Source organism: Salvelinus fontinalis, chromosome 7, assembly GCF_029448725.1.
Source record: "Salvelinus fontinalis isolate EN_2023a chromosome 7, ASM2944872v1, whole genome shotgun sequence".
Taxonomy (NCBI): domain Eukaryota; kingdom Metazoa; phylum Chordata; class Actinopteri; order Salmoniformes; family Salmonidae; genus Salvelinus; species Salvelinus fontinalis.
Genome location: NC_074671.1, coordinates 37,767,547 through 37,792,793, shown reverse-complemented (window position 1 = coordinate 37,792,793; position 25,247 = coordinate 37,767,547).

Sequence of the window (25,247 nt, the reverse complement as noted above, 5' to 3'; positions counted from 1 at the left end):
GCTCCCGCACAGTGGCTAACCGGGCTATCTGCATTGTGTCCCGCCACCCGCCACCCACCACCCGCCAACCCCTCTTTTACGCTACTGCTACTCTCTGTTTATCATATATGCATAGTCACTTTAACCATAGCTACATGTACATACTACCTCAATCAGCCAGACTAACCGGTGCATGTATATAGCCTCGCTACTGTATATAGCCTCACTACTATTATTTTCCACTGTCTTTTTTACTGTTGATTTTGTTTCTTTACTTACCTATTGTTCACCTTATACCTTTTTTGCACTATTGGTTAGAGCCTGTAAGTAAACATTTCACTGTAAGGTCTACACCTGTTGTATTCAGTGCACGTATTCAGTGCACGGCAAATAAACTTGGATTTAACTTGATTTGAACAGTAGATTTTTTATGGAATATCTACATAGGCGTACAGAGGCCCATTATCAGCAACCATCACTCCTGTGTTCCAATGGCACGTTGTGTTAGCTAATCCAATTGTATCATTTTAAAAGGCTAATTGATCATTAGAAAACCCTTTTGCAATTATGTTAGCACAGCTGAAAACTATTATGCTGATTAACCTGTTGGGGATGGGGGCGCTGTTTAGACTATTTATGCTAATGTGGCTAATTTTTTAAACGGCTTCCCACAAAATCCTTGATCGTACAATATGCATATTATTATTATTATTGGATAGAAAACAGTCTATAGTTTCTATAGGAGTTGAAATTTTGTCTCTAAGTGGAACAGAGCCCATTCTACAGCAATTTCCCTGACATGGAGTCAGATTTGAGAAACGTTGGCCACTTTTCTGAAGTCATTTAAAAGGGCTCTGTCGTTGCTATGACTATACGGACACTTCTTACGTCTTCCCCTGGATGCCTTTACGTGATGACGATTCCAACGGGCTCGATTGCTCGTTCACAGGCCCTACAAATGAAAAAAACCTTTAGCTAGCAAGTCTTTTCTTGCTGCGTAACGCGCGTGGAAGACACCGACCCTCTCCTGTTCCAAGCATTAGTTTAGCCTGTTATATTTCTCCGGTCATCTTTTCACTCGTTATAGGAGTTACAAACATCACAAAGTAGTTAATTTAAAGCGTTTTATAGCAATTTATATCCGTTTAGTGCGATTTTGGGACATTTATTTTTGCAACGATGTGAAAAGTTGGAAACGCTTTTCAGTTCATCCCGAACGTAGTTGACATTTCCACATGGCAAGAGGACAGCTTTCCACCAAAAGACGATTTCTCCCAAGAAAGGATCCTTTGCCCAAGATACTGATGGAAGAACAGCTCAAGGTAGGACATTTTTATTATGATAAATCGTGTTTCTGTCGAAACATTTTAGTGGCTTAGGACGCCATGTTTTTTGACGTAGCTTCGCTTGGCGCAAACTGTATTGAAAAGTAAGGATAAATTAAAAAATGTAATAACGCAATTGTATTAAGAATTAAATTGTCTATCAATCCCTGTCCACCCTATATTTTTTAGTCACGTTTATGAGTATTTATGTATAAGAGTAGATCACTGTCTAAGTGGCGCAAGGACAAATTCTGACCAGCTGAGTTACATTTCACATTGTCTAACCATGATTTTGGTGGCTAAATATAAACATTTTCGATCAAACTGTATATGCATGTTGTAATGTGATGTTACAGGAGTGTCATCGGAAGAATTCTGAGAAGGTTAGTGAAAAAATTAATATCTTTTGGCGATGTTGACTTTTATCGCTCACTTTGGCTAGAATCAATGCTGGGCTGCTAATTGCTATGTGCTAAGCTAATATAACGATTTATTGTGTTTTCGCTGTAAGACACTTAGAAAATCTGAAATATTGTCTGTATTCACAGGATCTGTGTCTTTCGATTCGTGTATGCTGTGTATTTTTACGAAATGTTTGATGATTAGTAGTTAGGTAAACACGTTGCTCATTGTAATTATTCTAGTCCATTTGTGATGGTGGGTGCAATTGTAAACTATGCCATATACCTGAAATATGCACTTTTTTCTAACAAAACCTATCCCATACCATAAATATGTTATCAGACTGTCATCTAATGAGTTTTTTTGTTGGTTAGGGGCTATAAATATCTTAGTTTAGCCGAATTGGTGATGGCTACTGGTGTTGGTGGACAAATAAAAGATGGTGGATTATGCTAATGTGTTTTTAGGTAATAGATGTACATCTTTACATATTGTGTCTTCCCTGTAAAACATTTTAAAAATCGGAAATGTTGACTGGATTCATAAGATCTGTGTCTTTCATTAGCTGTATTGGACTTTAATGTGTGAAAGTTAAATATTTTAAAAAAATATTTTTTTTGAATTTCGCGGCACTGGTTTTTCAGTGGGGGGGGGGGGGGGGGTGCCGCTAGCGCCACGCTGATCCTAGACAGGTTAAAGAAGCAATAAGGAATAATGGTCTGGGGCTGTTTTTCATGGTTCGGTCTAGGCCCCTTAGTTACAGGGAAGGGAAATCTTAACGCTTTAGCATACAATAACATTATAGACGATTCTGTGCTTCCAACTTTGTGGCAACAGTTTGGGGAAGGCCCTTTCCTCTTGCAGCATGACAATGGCCCCGTGCACAAACCTAAGTCCATACAGAAATGGTTTGTCAAGAATGATGTGGAAGAATTTGACTGGCCTGTACAGAGCCCTGACATCAACCCCATCGAAACACCTTTGGGATGAATTGGAATGCCGACTGCGAGCCAGGCCTAATCGCACAACATCAGTGCCCGACCTCACTAATGCTCTGTGGCTGAATGGAAGCAAGTCCCCGCAGCAATGTTATAACATCTAGTGTAAAGCCTTCCCAGAAGAGTGGAGGCTGTTATAACAACAAAGGCGGGATCAACTACATATTAATGCCCATTATTTTGGAATGAGATGTTCGATGAGCAGGTGTCCACATACCTTTGGTCATGTAGTGTATCTGTACGAACAAGATGGAATGCCTCTGATGGGTTAATAAAGCAAGCATCTCATGCAGTATATTGGCTATGAATACATATACGCCCCTGTATACAACAACAACAAAAATATGGTTTTATGTAAACATTTGTGAACTTCCCCTTCAACAGCTGTGTTGTGCAATTATGCCTAAACCAGAGGCTGTCGGAAATTATATATATATATTTTTTAACTGTTAGTGAGGCGGATGAAGATAATAGCACAGAGTGAGTATGAATGGGTTACAGTTGTGAAGAAGGAAAACAGAAAGTAAAGTTGTGGTGGAAACTAGGAAATCCCTAGACTAATTTTAGTCGGAGTGAGGGTTTTGGAACATTGCTACCTGGGAAATCCATTTAACGTGTTGAGGAAAATCGGAAATGTGTTAGAGGCAAGTTTTGAGTCGGTGAGAGTCATAAGAAATGGTATTATTTAAATGTTTTTTTTTTTGTGTCTGCGGAGCAGCAGAAGCGTGTTAAGCCTAAAAATGATATCGGAGTGGAATGTCTCCGATATGGATTTTCAAAGCACCTATCAAGGGGGGTTACTTCTGGGGTGGCGCAATAAGTAAAGATATAACTGAAGAAATAGATGGTGGTTGGTGCAAGTCGACTGATCCGTATAGTGGATTGAGAAATTAACTGAATTCACACCACTGTTCTTTGATGAAGAGTCTCTCCATTCTCATTTCAAGTTAGGATTCATGAGACACCCTGAAAGAGCTTTTGTGTAAAAGCTTCAGTGTCATGAATGCAGAAGATTTGGGTCATGTGTCAAGCGTGTGCAGACAGGAAGAGTATCGTATGTCAGATGAAGTGAAATGCTGCAGTTGTGGTGGTCAACATGCGCCCACATTCCTGGAGTACCCTGTTAAGTTGAAAGAGACCGAGGTGGAAAGAATAAGAGGTTTCCATTGTGTCTCATATCTGGAGGTGGTGAGAAAAGTAGAAGGAGCAAGTGGCGAGGAAGAAGCAATTGTAGTAGAGCCACCACGATCAACGAAGGTTTCTCATCAACTGAGGGACCATGAAATGTTACATAATAAAAGGTAGACTTCGTATTATTTATTGCAATGGTCTGTGAACATTTGAATCATTGTGAATGCTGTTGAAAGTTGTTTGTGTCTTCGTGATTTCACAGCCAAGGCCTTGCAAGAAATCCTGTCGGAGAATGTTCCCGCCCTCACAGGCCCCTGAGCTTGTCTAGGGATATATTTTGAAATGGACTGTGATTGAAGAAGTGGGATGGGTTTTGTTTGTTGACTTGTCTATTTTTGTATTTGATGATTTCTTTATTGTTTGGTTCAATACCCCATCCAGCTGGTGGTGATAATACATTAACATTGGATGCCAACAGCCGTTAAACCCCATCGAATACGATGTGCCTAAACTATGCTTTTTGAAAATCAAGTTGGAACTGCACTGTCACGCCCTGGCCTTAGTATTCTTTGTTTTCTTTATTATTTTAGTTAGGTCAGGGTGTGACATAGGGAATGTTTGTGTTTTGGGTAAAGGGGGTGTTGGGTGTAGTGTATGGGTTTGTGTTGAGTGAATGTGTCTAGCTGTGTCTATGGTTGAGTGTAGGTTCTAGGAAAGTCTATGGTTGCCTGAATTGGGTCTCAATTAGAGACAGCTGGTTATTGTTGTCTCTGATTGGGAGCCATATTTAAGGTAAACATAGGCTTTAGCTGTTTGTGGGGAATTGTCTATGTATGTGTCTATGTTGCATGGTTTTTTGCACTTAGTCATTTATAGCTTCACGTTCGTCTGTTGTTTTTGTTTCGTTTTGTCATTCTTCTAATAAAGAGATGTACTTTCCACATGCTGCGCCTTGGTCCTCTCTCAGTCCCTTTGACGATCGTGACATGCACCCAATTGTAAAAGTAGAGAAATAAATGTGAGATCCCCCTCTTTTTTAATAAAGGCCAAAACTGCTTTCAAAGGTGTTTTCACAAGATTGAAGAGTTGTTGTGCATTGACTGCTTCATCCCTCCCCAAGACAGGCAGATACAACACAAATTGCCTCAGGCAATCTGAAAGAACTGACCAGACCACAATGGCTTCAAGTGATTCTTCTCATCAGCACAAATTTGACGATAGAGCATTTCTTGATGTTCTCTTAGCTAGCTACATGATGACATTAACCTGTCTAGGATCAGCGTGGCGCTAGCGGCACCCCCCCCCCCCACTGAAAAACCAGTGCCGCGAAATTCAAAAAAAATATTTTTTTAAAATATTTAACTTTCACACATTAAAGTCCAATACAGCTAATGAAAGACACAGATCTTGTGAATCCAGTCAACTTGTCCGATTTTTAAAATGTTTTACAGGGAAGACACAATATGTAAAGATGTACATCTATTACCTAAAAACACATTAGCATAATCCACCATCTTTTATTTGTCCACCAACACCAGTAGCCATCACCAATTCGACTAAACTAAGATATTTATAGCCCCTAACCAACAAAAAAACTCATCAGATGACAGTCTGATAACATATTTATGGTATGGGATAGGTTTTGTTAGAAAAAAGTGCATATTTCAGGTAGATGGCATAGGTTACAATTGCACCCACCGTCACAAATGGAATAGAAAAACTACTTAGAGCAACGTGTCTACCTACTTACTAATCATCAAACATTTCGTAAAAATACACAGCATACACGAATCGAAAGACACAGATCCTGTGAATACAGACAATATTTCAGATTTTCTAAGTGTCTTACAGCGAAAACACAATAAATCGTTATATTAGCTTAGCACATAGCAATTAGCAGCCCAGCATTGATTCTAGCCAAAGTGAGCGATAAAAGTCAACATCGCCAAAAGATATTAATTTTTTCACTAACCTTCTCAGAATTCTTCCGATGACACTCCTGTAACATCACATTACAACATGCATATACAGTTTGATCGAAAATGTTTATATTTAGCCACCAAAATCATGGTTAGACAATGTGAAATGTAGACAAGCTGGTAAAGAAAAAGTCCTTGCGCCACTTAGACAGTGATCTACTCTTATACATAAATACTCATAAACGTGACTAAAAAATATAGGGTGGAGAATTCTTAATACAATTGCGTTATTACATTTTTTAATTTATCCTTACTTTTCAATACAATTTGCGCCAAGCGAAGCTACGTCAAAAAACATGGCGTCCTAAGCCACTAAAATGTTTCGACAGAAACACGATTTATCATAATAAAAATGTCCTACCTTGAGCTGTTCTTCCATCAGTATCTTGGGCAAAGGATCCTTTCTTGGGAGGAATCGTCTTTTGGTGGAAAGCTGTCCTCTTGCCATGTGAAAATGCCAACTGCGTTCGGGATGAACTGAAAGCGTGCCCACCTATTCACAGCGTTAAAGAAATAAATGTCCCAAAATCGCACTAAACGGATATAAATTGCTATAAAACGCTTTAAATTAACTACCTTATGATGTTTTTAACTCCTATAACGAGTGAAAAGATGACCGGAGAAATATAACAGGCTAAACTAACGCTTGGAACAGGAGCGGGTCGGTGTCCAGCACGCGCGTTACGCAGCAAGGAAAGACTTGCTAGCTACAGGGTTTTTTGATTTATAGGGCCTGTGAACGCTCAATCGACCCCATTGGAATCGTCATCACGTAAAGGCATCCAGGGGAAGACGTAAGAAGTGTCCGTATAGTCATAGCAATATCAGTGCCGTTTTAACTGACTTCAGAACAGTGGCCAACATCTCTAAAATCTGAATCCATGTCAGGGAAATTGCTGTAGAATGGGCTCTGTTCCACTTAGAGACAAAATTTCAACTCCTATAGAAACTATAGACTGTTTTCTATCCAATAATAATAATAATATGCATATTGTACGATCAAGGATTTTGTGGGAAGCCGTTTCAAAAATTAGCCAAATTAGCATAAATAGTCTAAACAGCGCCCCCATCCCCAACAGGTTAAACTGTACGTTTCAACCGGAATATAGCGAAGAGGATTTGAAACAACAAGTTGGATTTACAGTATCTACAAGCTCAGCTGCAGCCAATGCCAGCATGAGGGCAGATGACAAATAGTAAAGTTATTTTTCATACAAGCCATTAGGATAGTCCATCTGTAGATGCTCTACAGTCTATCAGTAACATTTTAAGTATCTACTAACCCTAGCCCTAACCTTAATGGCGCTGGAGGAGATGGCTGAAGTTTTTTTAGTCCCCTAACCATTTGTGCTATTGTGTGTTTCTTTCGCATTATTTGTACCTTATTTTGTACATAATGTTTCTGCCACCATCTCTTATGACCGAAAATAGCTTCTAGATATCAGGACAGCGATTACTCACCCTACTGGATGAATATTCTTTCTTTAACGAGTCGGACGCGATGGATTTACTCCAGACACCCGATAAGGCCCTCATCCCCGTCAATAACAGGAGAAAGAGACGGAGATATCGGGGATGTAGGTCTGGGTGCCTTGTAAGGATCTGACATCCTCACTGAGCTAAAAGGTAGAGGTAGAGCTTTTAAGGACTGGGACTCTAGCCCGGAAGCTTACACTAAAAGTTTTGTGATTATGCTGCAGTACTTTGATGTAATTTGTGGTTTAGTACGGTACCCTGCGTAACCACCTCATTGCTCCAGACCAGCGCAAGGGGCGTTAAGAGCACTGATTATTCTTTTGGGTCCTACTGTGTCTCTAAGTGACAATGAATGGGCGAAATAAACCTAAATAGAAACTGAGTTTTGCACAACTTCAGTATTACTTACTAAAACTGTTATTACACCAAGGTTTCTATTATTTTATTTTGTTAGGATTATTTTGCTCTTACTGTAGTACTGTAGCCCACTCCCGACCAGTCATATTGTACAGCACCTGAGTGGCGCAACAGTCTAAGACACTGCATAGCAGTGCAAGTGTCACATCTGCTCCTGCTACGCCCTCTGGTGTTCATTCGGTGTCTTCTTGACCTGCAGTTACTCCCCCTGTACTTTCTCTCACTCCCCCCCTCTGTGTGATTGTGTGGTTGGAGAAAGGTGTGCTGGAGTCCGAGCAGATCCCTACCAGCTGCAACTATTTCCATAATGAAGACCTCTACAAATACTCAGTCCTGCCACTTCCACTCTGCCAGATCATAAATCTCTGCTTAGTAAGTTCATGACTCTAGCCATTTATGGTTATTCAAGATCCTGTTACTCTGCCTGACACGTTTATCCTCTCATTGCAGTTAACGCTTTATCTCTGGCTCCTGTCTCCTGTTCCACATTTCACCACCCAACTACCTTGCTCTGGATTTTACTCACCACCACTACCTTGGATTCCCCTCAGGACCTGTTTACACTGTTCTACTCAGCTAACTCCAACCTCAGTCTCCACATCAGTTTTTTCTGCAACTCATCCAAGCTTCCCCGAATCTGCACTCCATATCTCCCTGTGTAACAATAAATATTTTGGTTCATTCATCCCCGTTTCCTCATCTAAGTCTGCTCTTCGGTACTTCCCATGTGTCGCTCCGCTTAACAGCAAGCTGTGTTGATACAGATGCTGGTTCAATACCCGTGCCAGCCTTGACTGGGAGACCCATGAAATGACTGTAGGTATTTGGTTTCTCTTCCTCTAAATAAACTGGCTTCATTTACAAATTCTTAACAATGTCTCACCCCATGTTCAGAATGGCCTTTTTCTTGCTCATTTTACATTATTTGAAAACGAAATCATCTCCAAAATAGTGCTATTCTTTAAACAAAGAAATTATTATTCATTTAGAATTATATAATAGCAGGACAATATATTGGTCATGGCTCCCGAGTGGCGCACAATGGGATTGCCTTGCAGTTCTCCAGCTGTATCCACTGAAAGCGTAAAAGGTTCAAGGCACGAGGACAGAGGGCACGGGATTGGCCGCAGAGCTGTGCACAGAAGAAAGACCTAGCCCATGGGGAAGGGAGGAGGGTGGACCCCCACCCCGCCACACTGGGTAGCACAGAGCAACACTTTAAGGGTTATTGCAGTAATAATGGCGCTGACTAGGGAAACGTTCTAGCAGGTAGCTGGACAGTAGACTTGCCTAGATGGAGGGTTGTGGTAGAATTTAGGTTCTAAGTATTATTATTATTATTTATCACATCCGACCGTGATTGGGAGTCCCATAGGGCAGCACACAATTGGCCCAGTGTTTCTCTCCCTCTGTCATGCCCTGACCTTAGAGATCCTTTTTATGTCTCTATTTTGGTTGGTCAGGGCGTGAGTTTGGGTGGGCATTCTATGTCTGGTGTTCTATGTTGTTCTTGTTTTGTATTTCTATGTGTTTGGCCTGGTATGGTTCCCAATCAGAGGCAGCTGTCTATCGTTGTCTCTGATTGAGAACCATACTTAAGTAGCCTGTTCCCACCTGTGTTTGTGGGTAGTTGTTTTCTGTTTTGTGTGTCGTCACCTTACAGAACTGTTTGTTTGTCGGTTTTGTTGTTTTGTTCAGTGTTCAGTTGATTGATTAAAATATGAACACTTACCATGCTGCACCTTGGTCCTCTTCTCCTTCTCCCAACGACGTTCGTTACACCCTCTAAACACAGAAATACATGTTTTATCCTTTACAGATATTAGTTTGGCCTAAATTCAGATTACAGTCACTCACTTTCATTTTTTTTCATTTTTATGAAATAACATCCAAAATATTGTTATATATTATCAAGTTGATGGCAGGGTCATATAGCCCGGTACCTACATAAAAGCTGAGTGAGTCACTCATTCATGGCTTTGTATGAAAATAAATAAGGACCAACATTCTTTCTGATAGTGTCACGTTCCTGGCCTTATTTTCCTTTGTTTAGCTTTGTTTAGTTGGTCAGGACGTGAGCTGGGTGGGCAGTCTATGTTATTTGTTTCTATGTTTAGGTTCATGTTTAATTAGCTTGATATGGTTCTCAATCAGGGGCAGGTGTTTGACGTTTCTTCTGATTGAGAACCATATTAAGGTAGGCTGTTCACACCGTTTGTTTGTGGGTGATTGTCTTCTGTGTCAGTGTATGTACCACACGGGACTGTTTCGTTTGTCTAGTCTGTTCCTGTTCGTGTGTTCTTCGTGTTCTGTAGGTTCTCATGTTCACGTCGGTCTACGTCGTTTATTGTTTTGTAATTTCTCAAGTGTGCTTCGTGTTCGTCTTGTTTAAATAAATTCATCATGTATTCCACACAAGCTGCGTTTTGGTCCGATCCATGCTCCTCCTCAGACGAGGAGGAGAACAATCGTTACAGATAGTCTTTAATAAAGACATTTTTGCTTATCCTGACCTGGACACCATGTACAATATTATGGGCTATTAGCAGGACAATATACCTTCAACAACACCTCTCTGTATTTTGATATTTTGTGGATGGGGCCTCCTGAGTGGTGCAGTGCAAATTGCATTGCTACAGATGCATGTTGGATACCCGTGCAGAGAGACCCATGAGGTGTCTTTTGGTTTTAATTTAGAATCCTCCAAACCTCGACATGTAATTATTGGTGGAGAGACACGTCATATTTTTTGATATACTTTAGGCCTACCGTAGTCAAAAAGAGTCTCACTAGTGTTGAGTAATGTGCTGTTAAAAGTAGTGTAGGTCTTATTTATTTAAGGAAAATATTGAAGTTTCATCCTAACCGAAACATTTACATTACATTTACATTTAAGTCATTTAGCAGACGCTCTTATCCAGAGCGACTTACAAATTGGTGCGTTCACCTTATGACATCCAGTGGAACAGCCACTTTACAATAGTGTATCTAAATCTTTTAAGGGGGGGGGGGGTCAGAAGTATTACTTTATCCTATCCTAGGTATTCCTTAAAGAGGTGGGGTTTCAGGTGTCTCCGGAAGGTGGTGATTGACTCCGCTGTCCTGGCGTTGTGGGGAAGTTTGTTCCACCATTGGGGTGCCAGAGCAGTGAACAGTTTTGACTGGGCTGAGCGTGAACTGTACTTCCTCAGTGGTAGGGAGGCGAGCAGGCCAGAGGTGGATGAACGCAGTGCCCTTGTTTGGGTGTAGGGCCTGACCTGAAGGTACTGAGGTGCCGTTCCCCTCACAGCTCCGTCGGAAAGCACCATGGTCTTGTAGCGGATGCGAGCTTCAACTGGAAGCCAGTGGAGAGAGCGGAGGAGCGGGGTGACGTGAGAGAACTTGGGAAGGTTGAACACCAGTCGGGCTGCGGCGTTCTGGGTGAGTTGTAGGGGTTTAATGGCACAGGCAGGGAGTCCAGCCAACAGCGAGTTGCAGTAATCCAGACGGGAGATGACAAGTGCCTGGATTAGGACCTGCGCCGCTTCCTGTGTGAGGCAGGGTCGTACTCTGCGGATGTTGTAGAGCATGAACCTACAGGAACGGGCCACCGCCTTGATGTTAGTTGAGAACGACAGGGTGTTGTCCAGGATCACGCCAAGGTTCTAAGCGCTCTGGGAGGAGGACACAATGGAGTTGTCAACCGTGATGGCGAGATCATGGAACGTGCAGTCCTTCCCCGGGAGGAAGAGCAGCTCCGTCTTGCCGAGGTTCAGCTTGAGGTGGTGATCCGTCATCCACACTGATATGTCTGCCAGACATGCAGAGATGCGATTCGCCACCTGGTTATCAGAAGGGAAAAAGGAGAAGATTAATTGTGTGTCGTCTGCATAGCAATGATAGGAGAGACCATGTGAGGTTATGACAGAGCCAAGTGACATGGTGTTTAGCGAGAATAGGAGAGGGCCTAGAACAGAGCCCTGGGGGACACCAGTGGTGAGAGCACGTGGTGAGGAGACAGATTCTCGCCACGCCACCTGGTAGGAGCGACCTGTCAGGTAGGACGCAATCCAAGCGTGGGCCGCGCCGGAGATGCCCAACTCGGAGAGGGTGGAGAGGAGGATCTGATGGTTCACAGTATCAAAGGCAGCCGATAGGTCTAGAAGGATGAGAGCAGAGGAGAGAGAGTTAGCTTTAGCAGTGCGGAGCGCCTCCGTGACACAGAGAAGAGCAGTTTCAGTTGAATGACTAGTCTTGAAACCTGACTGATTTGGATCAAGAAGGTCATTCTGAGAGAGATAGCGGGAGAGCTGGCCAAGGACGGCACGATCAAGAGTTTTGGAGAGAAAAGAAAGAAGGGATACTGGTCTGTAGTTGTTGACATTGGAGGGATCGAGTGTAGGTTTTTTCAGAAGGGGTGCAACTCTCGCTCTCTTGAAGACGGAAGGGACGTAGCCAGTGGTCAAGGATGAGTTGATGAGCGAGGTGAGGTAAGCGAGAAGGTTAACGGAAATGGTCTGGAGAAGAGAGGAGGGGATAGGGTCAAGCGGGCAGGTTGTTGGGCGGCCGGCCGTCACAAGACGCGAGATTTCATCTGGAGAGAGAGGGGAGAAAGAGGTCAGAGCACAGGGTAGGGCAGTGTGAGCAGAACCAGCGGTGTCGTTTGACTTAGCAAACGAGAATCGGATGTCGTCGACCTTCTTTTCAAAATGGTTGACGAAGTCATCTGCAGAGAGGGAGGAGGGAGGGGGAGGAGGATTCAGGAGGGAAGAGAAGGTGGCAAAGAGCTTCCTAGGGTTAGAGGCAGATGCTTGGAATTTAGAGTGGTAGAAAGTGGCTTTAGCAGCAGAGACAGAAGAGGAAAATGTAGAGAGGAGGGAGTGAAAGGATGCCAGGTCCGCAGGGAGGCGAGTTTTCCTCCATTTCCGCTCGGCTGCCCGGAGCCCTGTTCTGTGAGCTCGCAATGAGTCGTCGAGCCACGGAGCGGGAGGGGAGGACCGAGCTGGCCTGGAGGATAGGGGACATAGAGAGTCAAAGGATGCAGAAAGGGAGGAGAGGAGGGTTGAGGAGGCAGAATCAGGAGATAGGTTGGAGAAGGTTTGAGCAGAGGGAAGAGATGATAGGATGGAAGAGGAGAGAGTAGCGGGGGAGAGAGAGCGAAGGTTGGGACGGCGCGATACCATCCGAGTAGGGGCAGTGTGGGAAGTGTTGGATGAGAGCGAGAGGGAAAAGGATACAAGGTAGTGGTCGGAGATTTGGGGGGGAGTTGCAATGAGGTTAGTGGAAGAACAGCATCTAGTAAAGATGAGGTCAAGCGTATTGCCTGCCTTGTGAGTAGGGGGGGAAGGTGAGAGGGTGAGGTCAAAAGAGGAGAGGAGTGGAAAGAAGGAGGCAGAGAGGAATGAGTCAAAGGTAGACGTGGGGAGGTTAAAGTCACCCAGAACTGTGAGAGGTGAGCCGTCCTCAGGAAAGGAGCTTATCAAGGCATCAAGCTCATTGATGAACTCTCCGAGGGAACCTGGAGGGCGATAAATGATAAGGATGTTAAGCTTGAAAGGGCTGGTAACTGTGACAGCATGGAATTCAAAGGAGGCGATAGACAGATGGGTAAGGGGAGAAAGAGAGAATGACCACTTGGGAGAAATGAGGATCCCGGTGCCACCACCCCGCTGACCAGAAGCTCTCGGGGTGTGCGAGAACACGTGGGCAGACGAAGAGAGAGCAGTAGGAGTAGCAGTGTTATCTGTGGTGAGCCATGTTTCCGTCAGTGCCAAGAAGTCGAGGGACTGGAGGGAAGCATAGGCTGAGATGAACTCAATAAAGGGCTCCGTTTGCTACCCATTTCTGCTCTCATGCACCTGACTTTCCTGCAGCCAGTTACGCACTCCATTAGAAGCTGCTGCTAAATCACAGCTGTACAAGTATTCCCTGAACTTTACTACACTGATCATACTGTATTATCCTACAGTACAATGCCTTCAGAAAGTATTCACAGCCATTTTGTTTTACAGTCTGAATTTAAAATGGATTAAATTGAGATCTTGTGTCACTGGCTTCACACAATAACCCATAATTTAAAAGTGGAATTATGTTTTATTAACATTTTTCCAAATTAATAAAAACTAAAAAAGCTGAAATGTATTGAGTCATAAAGTTTAACCTGTTTTGTTATCGCAAGTCTAAATAAGTTCAAGAGTAAAAATGTGTCCCTCAATCGAGCATTGAATTTTGAACACAGATTCAATCACAAAGAAGGGTACCTACTGGTAGATGAAAAAAAAACAGACATTGAATATCCCTGTCAAGGTTGTGCTCTACTGGTGGAGAAGTCAGGTGCAGGAGAGCAGAGTTGTGAACAGGCGCACACTTTATTTAGGCAGAGGCAAATAAAACAGACAGACGCCACTGCGTCAAAACCTCCAGCCAAAGAAAAAAAAGAAAAAAATCACAAAAATAAGCAAACGTTTAATAATTTAACATCCTTTGTGAAATACCACGGAATACAGGGGAAAAAACAGCCTGGCACGTAACACGTAACATGAAACGCGTAACAAAAACAATTCCACAGAAAGACATGGGAGGGGGGGTGCAGAGGAATAATAACATGCAGTGTGATTAGGGAATGTAAACCAGGTGTGCAGGGAGAAAGACAAAAACAAATGGAACAATGAAAAAATGGAGCGGCGATGGCTCGAAAGCCGGTGACGTCGACCTGCGGAAGTCGTGACAATCCCTTTGAGCATGGTGAAGTTTATAATTACAGTTCGGATGCTGTATCAATATACCCAGTCACTACAAATATACAGGCGTCCTTCCTAACTCAGTTGCGGGAAAGGAAGGAAACCACTCAGGAATTTTACCATGAGGCCAATGGTGACTTTAAAACAATTACAGAGTTTAATGGTTGTGATAGGAGATAACTGAGGATGGATCAACAACATTGTAGTTATTCCATAACACTAAACTAAATGACAAAGTGAAAAGAAGGAAGCATTCACAGAATAAAAATGTTTTTAAACATGCCTACTGTTTACAATTAGGCACTCAAGTAAAACTGAAAAATATGTGGCAATGAAATGTATACAAATTGTTATGTTTGGGGTAAATCCAACACAACACATTACTGAGTACCAGGCTGCTCAGTATGTGTAGGTAATCCTTTCAAAACACAGATTTTTTTTAAAGATAGCTCTTCACTTTCTGGAAGACCGAGTTTTGAAAACAGTGGAATGCCCGGTGGAAGCAGAGTATGAAAGATAAGGTGATGGAGAAAATTCAGGTGTTTGATTGAAAATGAGGAAGTAGTTGAAAGAGGAAACAGAAGGCTGTTGTATAAAACACCTGTCTCCGGATTCCATCTTCAAACTAAAGGCAACCGTGGCATCCGTGACAGAGAGGGTCAAGCATTCATCCATACATGTGTAACAGTATAACTTTAGTACGTCCCCTCGCCCCGACCCGGGCGCGAACCAGGGACCCTCTGCACACATCAACAACTGACACCCACGAAGCATCGTTACCCATCGCTCCACAAAGGCCACGGACGAAAATGTATACTGTTACATTGATGCTGTTGACCCGGATCACTGGTCGGGGGGAAGCCTGTTGGATTTTAAATAGACAGGTGTGTGTGTGCCTTTCCACATCATGTCCAATCAATTGAATTTGTGCCAATATATATCCTCCAAACAACGGTTTCAAGGGCATTATCACTTTTATACAATATGTTAGCAACATATTCAAATAATGATTGACACATTTTCATGAACATTATTTTGATGAATTTATTAATACTATTTCATCCATTCACAAGATATAGTCCAGACACAATTCAAGGGTTGCCACCCAAGCCAGCAGGGCATTTGTTCTATTGGTTTCAGTTTCAGAAACATGAATGCTGAAGAATCTAGGATTGGTTAGCAGCTACGCTGGACTCCGAGTTGGTTTTAACTGACATATCAACAATTCCGCTCTCAGTTTGGCATGGAGTATCTAGAGGAACAGCGAAATCACAACGAGCAACAATGTGTATGTCGGCTTAATTAAAAAGTTGAGGGAAGATGGGTAAAAAGCTGCCCACCCAGTGAACGGCTACATACGGTATGTAACTGTTAGCTAACTAAATCATTCCAATGTGCCTTGCAAAAGTATTCATCCCCCTTGCCGTGTTTCCTATTTTGTTGCATTTCGATCTGTAATATAAATAGATTTTTATTTGAATGTCATGTAATGGACATACACAAAATAGTCCACACTGTGCTCAGAGGGATATTCAATGTCTCCTTTTTGTTTTACCATCTACCAATAGTTGCCTGTCTTTGCGAGGCATTGGAAAACATCCCTGGTCTTTGTGGTTGTAATTCAGTGCTCGACAGAGGGAGCTTTCAGATAATTGTATGTGTGGGGTCTACAGCAATGAGGTAGTCATTCAAAAATCAATGTTAACACTTATGTATGCGGAGTCCATGCAACTTATTATGTGACTCGTTAAGCACATTTTTACTCCTGAAAGTATTTAGGCTTGCCATAACAGAGGTTGAATACTTATTGACTAAAGACATTTCAGCTTAAATGTTTTTATTCATTTGTAAAAATGTCAAAAAACATTTAATTCCCCTTTGACATTGTTTTGTGATCCAGTGACACAAAATCTTTATTTAATCCATTTTAAATATGGGCTGTAAGAAAAAAATGTGGAACAAGTCAAGGAGTATGAATACATTCTGAAGGCATTGTATACTTTCTGTAAATTTCAGCAGGGCACTGTGGAAGAATAACCTGAGTTTTACAAAGAGAAAATAACATGATTACATGGTCCTCAGTCTAACCTAAGAGGTAACAACAATAACACAAACAACATTACCCAAATTCATGTTTGTGCCATTCTTACTGTAAAATGAGAAAACGTGGCTGTCAATTTCTAAAGCTTTTGCCATCTTACCATCACCACATCTCCATGAACCTCCCACGAAGCTCTGCGGCCCAACCCAAATACTGGGATGGAAGCAAATCTAAGAAGTTATAACTTCATAACAAATCATGCAAAACTTATAGACTTAAAAACTTAAAATTTATAGTAAAGAGAAATGTTAGTTAACTGCAATCCCGCTGACGGGATCGATATGACAACAGCCAAGTGCAGGGCGCCAAATTCAAACAACAGAAATCTCATAAATAAAATTCCTCAAACATACATGTCTTATATCATTTTAAAGGTAATCTTGTTGTTAAACCCACCAAAGTGTCCAATTTCAAAGAAAATTTTCAGCGAAAGCACCAAAAACGATTATGTTAGGTCACCGCCAAATCACAGACAAACACAGTCATTTTCCCAGCCAAAGATAGGAGTCACAAATAGAGATAAAATGAATCACTAACCTTTGATGATCTTCATCAGATGACACTCATAGGACTTCATGTTACACAATACATGTATGTTGTGTTTGAACAAGTTCATATTTATATAAAAAAATCTGAGTTTACATTGGCGTGTTACGTTCACTAGTTTCAAAAACATCCAGTGATTTTGCATAGCCACATCGATTCAAAAGAAAGACTCATCATAAATGTAGATGATAATGCAAGTTATACACATGGAATTATAAATATACCTCTCCTTAATGCAACCGCTGTGTCGGATTTCAAAAAAACTTTACGGAAAAAGCAAACCATGCAATAATCTGAGACGGCGCTCAGAACAATAGTCAAATTATCCGCCATGTTGGAGTCAACAGAAACCAGAAATTACATGATAAGTATTCCCTTACCTTTGATGATCTTCATCAGAATGTACTCCCAGGAATCCCAGGTCCACAATAAATGCTTGATTTGTTCGATAATGTCCGTTATTTATGTCCAATTAGCTACTTTTCTTAGCGCGTTTGGTAAACAATTCCAAAGTCACAAAACGCGTTCACTAAAACGTGACGAAATGTCCAACAGTTCCGTAACAGTTCCGTAACAAAGCCATCAGTTTAAGCTAAAGATATTTTTCTTTGCAATCGATGCATCTCAATCCACCGCATACCCAGATATCGCACTTCCGCATCTGTGGTGAAAGGTGGCAGAGCTAGAGCGGTGTTTGACAGACCATGACACATCCCGGAAATCGGTCTTCTCACGAAACATCTGTAGCGTCCGAACAGTTTGACCTACATACTACTATGACCACTCTATGGAAAGGGGATACTCCCTTCTTAGCTTGCTAATTCTCAAAAGTCTATCTGACAAGCTAACATTAGACAGCTAACTATACATTTAGCTTGCTATATGGGCATTTGACATTCGTGTTGTTTAATGTTTTAGGGACTCTTGATCAAACCAGCAAACCAGGCTGTCATCTTGTGAAACCCAGTGGATGTCAAGAAAATGCTTTAGCTAGATAATGTTACTGCAAATTTTATAAACAATTTTGTAAGCAAGCTTTGCTGTTCATAAAAATAAGTGTGACTAGTCATTGTTCTTTATTGTAGAAACGTTAACCTTAGAGATTGAAGATATTTGCCAGCCAATGTAGCTGAAGTAACGTAGCCAACTAACTATGTTGCTTATTGTGTGGAGCATAAAAATGCCAATGGATGCGTAGCTATGGAGCCGATCTGTGTATGGACCCTGAAACATTTGGTATAAATATGAGTTCAGAACAGTGTTTTTTTTTAATTTTGAATTGCTTTCACTGGTTAATCATTCATCCTCAAGTGAAGGAAATGTGACTGTTACATGTCAAACTGCTGGTATGGATATTCCTGCTGCAGTACTACTCCACATTGATCTACAACCAGAGGGTGGGTACAGTCATTACGGGCACATTGTTGTTTTGCAGTTCTTACATGGCAAGTAAATATTTGTTGCATGAGAAAAATAAGGCAACCTATTATTGCTGCCCGTACAGGCATTGTGAAAAACACAAGGCTCATCGTCAATGAATTGCATGGTATACTATATTTTGGCCACTTCTGCTGTTTGCAGGGAAGTGATGTCCCATTCCACACAGGGTTATTTATCTCTTCCTACCACTAGTTGCTTTGTTTTCGAGGGGACACTCCCCCCACAGAGGGACACTCACAAATAAGTGGGAGGGCTAAGGGGGTGTATTGGGATTGAGCTTTGAACTTCTAATAAAGAACCTTTGATTGTGCATTGCCTGTCTCTGTCGATATGTTGGCCATGGGATCCTAGAACTCTGCTTTTGTCTCAGACACAACATTTTAAAAAACGTGACCAACTCATCACCACCACCACCATTTTGCTTCCTCTTCCTCTTTCCATCTCTACCCACCCCCCCCCCCCCAACACTCCTCTCTCGCTCTCCTTTCTTTTCCTATGTTTCTGCAGTGGGCAAAGATTAAACTGAATGCAAAGCTTGGCCTGATGATTCCAGGAACAGAGAAGCATACAAATGGTTCCTGATGGAGGATATTTTTTTTAAAGACACCATGCTGCTGCAGGGAAGAATAAACCATATGAAAAATGTATGGACTGTAGGTCTCTGTAAATTACCTGCCAAAATGTTTCATGACTTGTAATATGCCAGCTACTGAAGAAGGAATGAGGGTATTTTATGCAATTGCATCCAACCATAATTCCACGGTGATTCTGCTCAGGTTTAATTAAGTGATAATTCCCGAGAAGCCCGTGTTTGGAGGATAATTCTGCACGGGTGTTGTTATTCGAGGCCCGGCAAACCGTGCCAATATATCATCCAAACACCGGCTTCGAGAGCATTATCACTTTTATACAACGAGTTACCAACATATTCAAATAATGATTGATGTATATTTTCATGAAAAACGTATTTTGGTGAATTTATTCATACTATTTGATCCTTCCAAAGATATAGTCCCGAAACAAATCTTGGGTTGCTCCCAAGCCGGCTGGTGGTTTGTTTTATTGTTTCGGTTACCAGAGACGCGACTCGGTCGTTCAGTCTTTTTCTTCTATATCTATGGACGCGTCCCAGTCATTTGTTCTAAATGTTCCATAGCCATACTGGCTGGCAACGTTCTTATCTCTTGCTAGCTAGCCAACTAACAGTCATGTCAAACAGTGCCGACAGAATAACAACAGTAGCTCTATTTGTTTAAGCTGTTTTCTAGTGACATTTATTTGGATACATCCACAACAATGAGCTAATGAGGCATGATTTCGTCTGGCATAGAAAATGTGCTCTCTCGTTAGGACACTGTTGTGCAGAGGAGCTAGCCAACAACACAGCTAACACAACTTCCATCTGAAGCTGGAAAGACTGAAAACTCCCTGCAATTTTTTTAGTTTTACCTTTGTATATATCCATCTAAAGGATGCCAGCTGATTCATTATTTAGACTGGCTGAGAAACGCTTCCTGCCTCTCTTTCTTGTCCCGACTCCCGACCGCTACACATTCATTTCTATGGGACATTTGGAGATTGAATTTGAATATTGAAGCAATGTTGCAAATGTCGGAGAGACAGACAGCAATGTTTATACAAATCTCCGCTGTTGAAAACTAAATGTTGGTCTAAAAGAAATGTGAGAATTTTTTGATGCTTTTTATAGTGGAAATCAAGTTCATGACTTCCCTGCCTGGGCTCATGAGATAGTGGGTTGTGCAGTCAGATGGAACAGAGCAAATAAGCATTTTAACGTCATAGATTTTAGCCGGTGGTAACTTGTGGAATAGACACCGGCTGGATTTCACTTTTAACCAATCAGCATTCAGGATTAGACCCACCAGTTGCATAAACAGAGCTCAATAATGCACACCAAAATAAGACCAACATGCAATTATAAATCAAACACCCTATGACCCATTTTCATTCTAGAATGTTAGTCCCCTTTCAAAATTGGCCAACTACAATAATGCACTCTTGACAGACATTCTGATTTAGATTTTTCTTATGTCCTCGTTATTCATTATGATGCTGTGATGGCATTGTTCATCCTGTCTCTGACTCTGAGGTCTTGATACGATGGAAGGGAAAGTGTGCATTCCAAATGGTACCCTATTCCCTATATAGTTTACTACTTTTGACCAGAGCCCTATAGGCTTTGGTAAAAAAATAATGCACTTTATTGGATATAGGGTGCCATTTGAGACGCAGTCTGACTGTCAGAGTAATGCTCATACAGCATGACTCACCCCATGGTCAGGTTATTACTTCTCTCCACAGTAAAGCCCATTCCCTAGAAGAAATTAGATTTAAACAGCAGAGCTAGAGGGTCAGGGTGTCGTTCTAAACCCCTTCATCAGGCTCTGTCATAAATAAAGTTATAACCACTGTGAAAAAGACTGGGACCCTAGTGATATTAAGTAAACATCTGTCGAGTTTCACGAAACGATACTTGGATGATATGTTCCCTCCAAGTATTGATGAAAAATGCATCCTATCATTGATTATCATTTGTGTAGATTTCCACCTGTAAGAGCTGCTGGGTCCTCGTATCTTCGCGAGGTGTGAAGGAAATCAATTTGATGATGGGCATGAAAACAAAAAAAGACTATGAGAGTAGATAGCACTAATCAGTGGCTGAGATATCTCCTTATAGTGATGTTGAAAAACAAATCAATATCTCATTGAGTGATCAACTTTAATTTCACAACGTGTGTTTTGGTTTTTCTTTTGTCTATGCCTAGTAGTAGACCGACCCATACTTTGTGATATTCTGTCTTTTTATTCCAAGAGCTGGAAAACATACTTTTGTTGCCCTGAAGGTAGTAGTGGAATAGCAAGATGCTCTTTCAGAGATAAAGGGTAGAGTCAGGCTTTGATGTCAAACTGCCAGCTTTGACATCCTGCCTTTATTTAAGATGATTTTTGGGGTAATGCAGCATGAGAAAGATCTGATTGTGCTGTTCACTGAGACTTCTCTTATTTGCCACCACTAGAGCATATAAGGGAAGCAGAATATTTTTATATCTCTTTGCAGCACCTTGTCTATGGCTGAACTCTACTGCCTCCTTTGCTGTTATCTGCAGACCCTGGTTTATGTCACAAATGGACCCCTATTCTATATGTAGGGAATAGGGTGCCATCTGGGACAGATTCCTGTTAGCTCCATTTCCCATGTAGATCAACACGAATAGAGCAGTGGATGGATGGTTGCCTCTAAGCTTAGGAGAACATTACACACAGACATGATGCTCTGCTCTGGTGCATCTTACTGTATATAATAACATGGTGAGAAAGGTAGGGGACAACCAACCTTAAATACAATAAAAAAAAAAAATCATATTTAAAATATAAAACATAAAATCAGATAATACTTGCTAAGACGTCACTCTCTCCCCAGTGGGTTTATACAGTTGAAGTCGGAAGTTTACATACACCTTAGCCAAATACATTTAACTTTTTTTGGCTGCAGGGGCAGTATTGAGTAGCTCTGATAAAAGGTGCCCATTTCAAACGGCCTCGTACTCATTTCTTGCTCGTACAATATGCATATTATTATTACTATTGGATAGAAAACACTCTCTAGTTTCTAAAACCGTTTGAATTATATCTGTGAGTCAAACAGAACTCATTTGGCACAAACTTCCTGACCAGGAAGTGGAAAGTCTGAAATCGAGGCTCTGTTCTACTTCCTGCGTATACATGGGCATGATACGTATTAGTATACGTGCACTTCATACACCTTCCCTGGATGTCAAAAGGCAGTGAGAGAAGAAATGTAGTGTTTATCTTGGTCTGAAGTGGAATACAAGCTCTTTGTATGACGTGTCCGCCCATTTCCTATTTTCTGGAGAGCGCGAAGGGGGCCTTGGATTTGCCTTCTGTTTAGCTGCCGTTATAGGCGACTAATATCTCCGGCTTTGATTTTATTTGATACATGCGACCATATCATCGTAAAGTATGTTTTTTCAATATAGTTTCATCAGATTATTGAAATTTTTTCGGGAGTTTTGCCGTGTTCCGTTCTCTTCCGTTTGTTGACATGGAGAGCTTCGAGCCACTTGGCTAGTGCGCTTGCTAATTCAAGAGGGAAAATGAACGTTCTAAATCCAAACAACGATTGATCATGACAAAGGACACCTTGTCCAACATTCTGATGAAAGATCACCAAAAGTAAGAAACATTTTATGATGCTATTTCATATATCTGTCGTGCATGTGAACTAGTCGCCGGCGCCCAACTTTGGGGTACTCTAGATATACCGTAGCTGGATGTCGTAATGAAGTTATTTTTTAGAATTCTAACACTGCGATTTCATTAAGAACTAATGGATCTATCATTTCCTATACAACATGTATTTTTTAGTTATGTTTATGAATAGCTATTTGGTCAGAATATGTGTGTCAGAAAAAGTGTCAGAAAAACATCATTGCTGTTTAGACGTTGTAGAAAAAGTAGCTAAGATAGCAACACGTATAACCACTGATTTCAGCTCTAAATATGCACATTTTCGAACAAAACATAAGTGTATGTATAACCTGATGTTATAGGACTGTCATCTGATAAAGAATATCAAGGTTAGTCAAAAATTATATATCTTTTACTGGTTTGTTACGATCGCTAACTTTTACTGCTGGGAAATGGCTTGTCTTTCTGGCTATTGTGGTAAGCTAATATAACGCTATATTGTGTTTTTGCTGTAAAACACTTAATAAATCGGAAATATTGGCTGGAATCACAAGATGCTTGTCTTTCATTTGCTGGACACTATCTATTTTTCAGAAATGTTTTATGATGAGTAATTAGGTATTTGACGTTGGTGTCTGTAATTATTCTGTCTGCTTTCGGTGCAATTTCTAATTGTAGCTGCAATGTAAACTACGATTCATACCTGAAATATGCACATTTTTCGAAGAAAACATAGATTTATTGTATAACATACCTTAACCTGTCTAGGATGAGTGTGCCGCTAGCGGCACTCCCCCCCCCACCCCCACTGAAAAACCAGTGCCGCGAAATTCAAAAAAAATATATTTTTTAAAATATTTAACTTTCACACATTAAAGTCCAATACAGCTAATGAAAGACACAGATCTTGTGAATCCAGCCAACATGTCCGATTTTTAAAATGTTTTACAGGGAAGACACAATATGTAAAGATGTACATCTATTACCTAAAAACACATTAGCATAATCCACCATCTTTTATTTGTCCACCAACACCAGTAGCTATCACCAATTCGGCTAAACTAAGATATTTATAGCCCCTAACCAAGAAAAAAACTCATCAGATGACAGTCTGATAACATATTTATGGTATGGGATATGTTTTGTTAGAAAAAAGTGCATATTTCAGGTAGATGGCATAGGTTACAATTGCACCCACCGTCACAAATGGAATAGAAAAACTACTTAGAGCAACGTGTTTACCTACTTACTAATCATCAAACATTTCGTAAAAATACACAGCATACACGAATCGAAAGACACAGATCCTGTGAATACAGACAATATTTCAGATTTTCTAAGTGTCTTACAGCGAAAACACAATAAATCGTTATATTAGCATAGCACATAGCAGCCCAGCATTGATTCTAGCCAAAGTGAGCGATAAAAGTCAACATCGCCAAAATATATTAATTTTTTCACTAACCTTCTCAGAATTCTTCAGATGACACTCCTGTAACATCATATTACACAATCCATATAGAGTTTGATCGCAAATGTTTATATTTAGCCACCAAAATCATGGTTAGACAATGTGAAATGTAGACAAGCTGGTCAGAAAATGTCCTTGCGCCACTTAGACAGTGATCTACTCTTATACATAAATACTCATAAACGTGACTAAAAAATATAGGGTGGACAGGGATTGATAGACAATTTAATTCTTAATACAATTGCGGAATTACATTTTTTAATTTATCCTTACTTTTCAATACAGTTTGCGCCAAGCGAAGCTACGTCAAAAAACATGGCGTCCTAAGCCACTAACATTTTTCGACAGAAACACGATTTCTCATAATAAAAATGTCCTACTTTGAGCTGTTCTTCCATCAGTATCTTGGGCAAAGGATCCTTTCTTGGGAGTAATCGTCTTTTGGTGGAAAGCTGTCCTCTTGCCATGTGGAAATGCCAACTGCGTTCGGGATGAACTGGAAGCGTGCCCAGCTATTCACTGCGTTTCAGAAATAAATGTCCCAAAATCGCACTAAACGGATATAAATTGCTATAAAACGCTTTAAATTAACTACCTTATGATGTTTTTAACTCCTATAACGAGTAAAAACATGACCGGAGACATATAACAGGCTAAACTAACGCTTGGAAAAATAGCAGGTCGATGTCCTCCACGCGCATTACGCAGCTGCAAAGGAGCTCCTACCTACAGGATTTTTAATTTATAGTGCCTGTGAACGCGCAATCGACCCCATTCAAATCGTCAACACGTAAAGGCATCCAGGGGAAGACGTAAGCAGTGTCCGTATAGTCATAGCAATAACAGTGCCCTTTTAACTGACTCCAGAACAGTGGCCAAAATTTCTGAAATCTGACTCCATGTCAGGGAAATTGCTGTAGAATGGGCTCTGTTCCACTTAGAGACAACATTTCAACTCCTATATAAACTATAGACTGTTTTCTATCCAATAATAATAATAATATGCATATTGTACGATCAAGGATTTTGTGGG